Source organism: Lactuca serriola, chromosome 5, assembly GCF_051521515.1.
Source record: "Lactuca serriola cultivar US96UC23 chromosome 5, Lser_US96UC23_V15, whole genome shotgun sequence".
Taxonomy (NCBI): domain Eukaryota; kingdom Viridiplantae; phylum Streptophyta; class Magnoliopsida; order Asterales; family Asteraceae; genus Lactuca; species Lactuca serriola.
In genome coordinates, this window is record NC_136412.1 from 203,541,285 (window position 1) to 203,545,193 (window position 3,909).

The following is a 3,909-nucleotide window of genomic DNA, read 5'->3' on the forward strand; positions in this document are numbered from 1 at the left end:
TAGCCGAATAAAGGATGAAATGCGACAAATGTTGCATGATAATAGGGATGAACCTATCATACCTATTGAGGAACCCGAATTGATTCCCGAGCAATCGGAGGAGGGGAACAATAGTCGCATGGTGAGTCAAGTTGGGACTCAAGGAGAACGAAGGAACGATCCGGAAAGGAGAAACAACAAGGATGGGCGTATATACAAGAACTTCTTGGGAGACAAGCCGCCAAGTCTTTCTGGAAGCCCAAAGCCTGTTGAGATAATGGATTGGATATCCGAAATGGAGATGGTATTTAAAAGTTGCGACTTTAGCAACAAACAAAAGACCGTCGTTGCAGTTAGACAACTGAAGACTGGAGTCTTGAGTTGGTGGAAGTTGTTGGTAGATACTACGCCATGAGGAGAAGCCCTGAAAATGTCATGGGAGGAGTTCTTGGAACAACTAAGGGTGCAGTATTGTTCAGAGATAGATCTAATTGATCTGAACAATGAGTTCCAAAACTTGAAGAAGGGGAGGATGAGCATAGATGACTATGCTACTGCATTCACTGAGAAAATGAAGTTATTTCCGTACCTAGTGCCAACGGAACTCTCCAAGATTGAGAGGTTTGCTAATGGACTGCCTGCCGACTTTGGTCCGACAGTCAAGATGGCAACTACTCTGAAAACAGCTGTTCGTGCAGCTAAGAATGTGGAGGCCCAGCAAAAGGAAAAGGGTATGGAAAGGATAGATGTTGGTGAAAAGAGGAAGTTCGATGGAACTTCAGGGTCCAACAAGAAAAACAAGTTCTCGAAGTCTGGTTCGAGGGAAGGTGGAGGCGAAGCGAAATGGTGCGACAAATGTAAGAAGAAGCATCATGGAAAATGTGAGGTAGTGGCCACATGCTACAAATGTGGAAAGCCAGGTCACTATGCCAATGAATGTACCCCCGCTAAGAAAGTTTGTTATGGTTGTGGTGAGGAGGGACACATGTCGAGGGACTGCCCGAAGAAGAAGGAGGCAGCTAGACCCAACATTCCGCTAAAGCCGAAGGCGAGAGCATTCCAGATGACACTAGAAGCTGCTAAAGATGAAGCTGATGTCCCTTCATGTACCTTTCTCGTAAACAAATTGCCTGCCCAAATTTTATTTGATTCTGGAGCCAACTACTCCTTTATATTGCATGAATTTGGTAGAAAGCTAGCTTTGCCTGTTGATAGACTAGATAATGCTTTATTAGTCGAAGTTGCTAGTGGCAAGTTTGTACCTGTTAGTCATCGTGTGAAAAACATCTTAATCGACTTGAATGGGAATAAGTTCCACGAGGAATTATTGCCTATAGAACTTAATGGTTTCGACATCGTCTTGGGAATGGATTGGCTTAGCGCCAACGACGCCGAAATTTTATGCAAGAAGAAAATAGTCAAAGTAAACCCGCCTGGGAAAGAGTCGTTTATGGTGTATGGAGATAAATGCAGAGTAAATTCTGGAATCATTTCATTGATGAAAGCCAGAAAGTGTTTGGCTAAAGGATGTACGTCGTATCTAGCATTCGTGATCGATGCTAAAAAGGAGAAAAAGGTGATGCAGAGCATTCTTGTCGTGTGTGATTATTCGGAAGTATTTCCCGAAGATCTTCCCGGATTACCGCTTGATCGACAAGTGGAGTTCCGTATTGACTTGTTGCCCAGAACGATGCCAATAGCAAAAGCACCTTATCGATTAGCACCGACGGAGATGAAGGAGCTGATGATGCAACTTCAGGAGTTATTGGACAAAGGTTTCATTAGACCTAGTTCATCGCCCTGGGGAGCTCCGGTGTTATTTGTAAAGAAGAAAGATGGAAGTATGAGAATGTGCATTGATTATAGAGAGCTGAACAAGGCAACAATAAAGAATAGATATCCGTTACCATGGATTGATGACCTGTTTGATCAATTGCAAGGTTCAAGTTATTTTTCAAAGATCGACCTAAGGTCAGGATATCATCAGCTGAAAGTAGGAGAGCAGGATATAGAGAAGACTGCATTCAGAACACGATATGGACACTACGAGTTCTTGGTTATGTCGTTTGGACTAACCAACGCTCCAACAACATTCAAGGATTTGATGAACAGGGTTTGTAATCCGTTCCTGGATAAATCTGTGACAGTGTTCATAAACGACATTATGATTTATTCCAAGAGCCAAGAAGAGCATGGCAGACACTTGCGAGAAGTGTTAGAAGTCTTGAAGAAGGAGAAGCTGTATGCTAAGTTCTCCAAATGTGATTTTTGGATTCGAGAAGTCCAATTCTTGGGTCACGTGGTCAACCAAGAAGGGATAACGGTTGATCCAGCAAAGATTGAAGCTGTGATGAAGTGGGAGCAACCAAAAAGTCCCATGGAGATCCGAAGCTTTTTAGGATTAGCCGGATATTACCAAAGGTTTATCCAAGGTTTTTCTTCGATCGCTACTCCATTGACAGCTTTGACTCACAAAGGAGCTACTTATGCTTGGAGTGATAAGCATAAAGAAGCATTCGAGAAGCTAAAGAAGAAACTATGTGAGGCACCGATACTTTCTCTACCCGATGGAGTTGAAGACTTCGCTGTTTATAGCGATGCGTCTGGGGTTGGATTGGGTTATGTTTTGACCCAACGAGAAAAGGTGATCGCATATGCGTCTCGACAATTGAAAGAGCATGAAAAGAACTACCCGATTCATGATTTGGAGTTGGCAGCAGTAGTATTCGCTCTGAAAATATGGAGGCATTACCTCTATAGCACGAAGTGCAAACTTTTTACTGATCATAAGAGTCTCCAATATCTCTTTAATCAGAAAGAATTGAATATGAGGCAACGACGCTGGCTAGAGTTACTTAAGGACTACGACTGTGAGATACTTTACCACCCCGGTAAAGCTAATGTTGTTGCTGATGCTCTCAGTCGGAAAGTCAATCTTGAAAGGAAAAGGCCATGAGCGTTGAGAATTGAAGTTGTCTCGACAACTGTGGAAGGTATAAAGAAAGCTCAAGAGGAAGCTTCTAAGAAGAATGACCGAAAGGAGGAACGTTTGGGCAAAACGTTGGTGTTCAGTATAAACAGTCATGGACTGAAGATGTTCCAAGATCGGATTTGGATACCTAAGACAGGAGAAATCAGAGATCTTCTGATGGAAGAAGCTCACAAGACCATGTACTCGATTCATCCCGGTAGCACTAAAATGTATAGGGACCTAAAACCCTACTACTGGTGGCCGATGATGAAGCTTGATGTTGCAAAGTATGTGGCGGAGTGTGTGACTTGTGCGAGAGTCAAGACATAACATCAGAAACCGTACGGGAGTTTAGAACCATTTCATGTGCCTATGGGTAAGTGGGAAGACATTGCTATGGATTTTGTCACTAAACTGCCCAGAACAAAGAATGGTCACGACATGATTTGGGTGGTCGTTGATCGATTCACTAAGAGTGCGCATTTCATAGCGGCCAAGGAGAAATGGTCTATGGATAAGCTTGCAAATTTTTACGTGAAGGAAATTGTGAGGCTTCACGGTGTTCCGTTAACGATTGTATCGGATCGTGATAGCCGTTTCACCTCGAGGTTTTGGAAAAGTCTGCAAGAAGAATTGGGTACCAAGTTGTGTTTAAGTACAGCTTACCATCCGCAAACTGATGGTCAGAGCGAATGGATGATACAAACACTTGAAGATATGCTGAGAGCATGTACCTTGGAATTCCTAGGTAATTGGGATGAACATTTACCTTTGGTAGAATTTTCCTACAATAATAGTTTCCACTCGAGCATAAATATGACACCTTATCAAGCTTTGTATGGACAGAAGTGTCGTACGCCATCTTGTTGGCTTGAGGTTGGGGAAAAGCAGTTTATGGGTCCGGAGATAGTCCATCAAACTGCTGAAAAGTTGAAAATAATTAGGGAAAGAATGTTAGC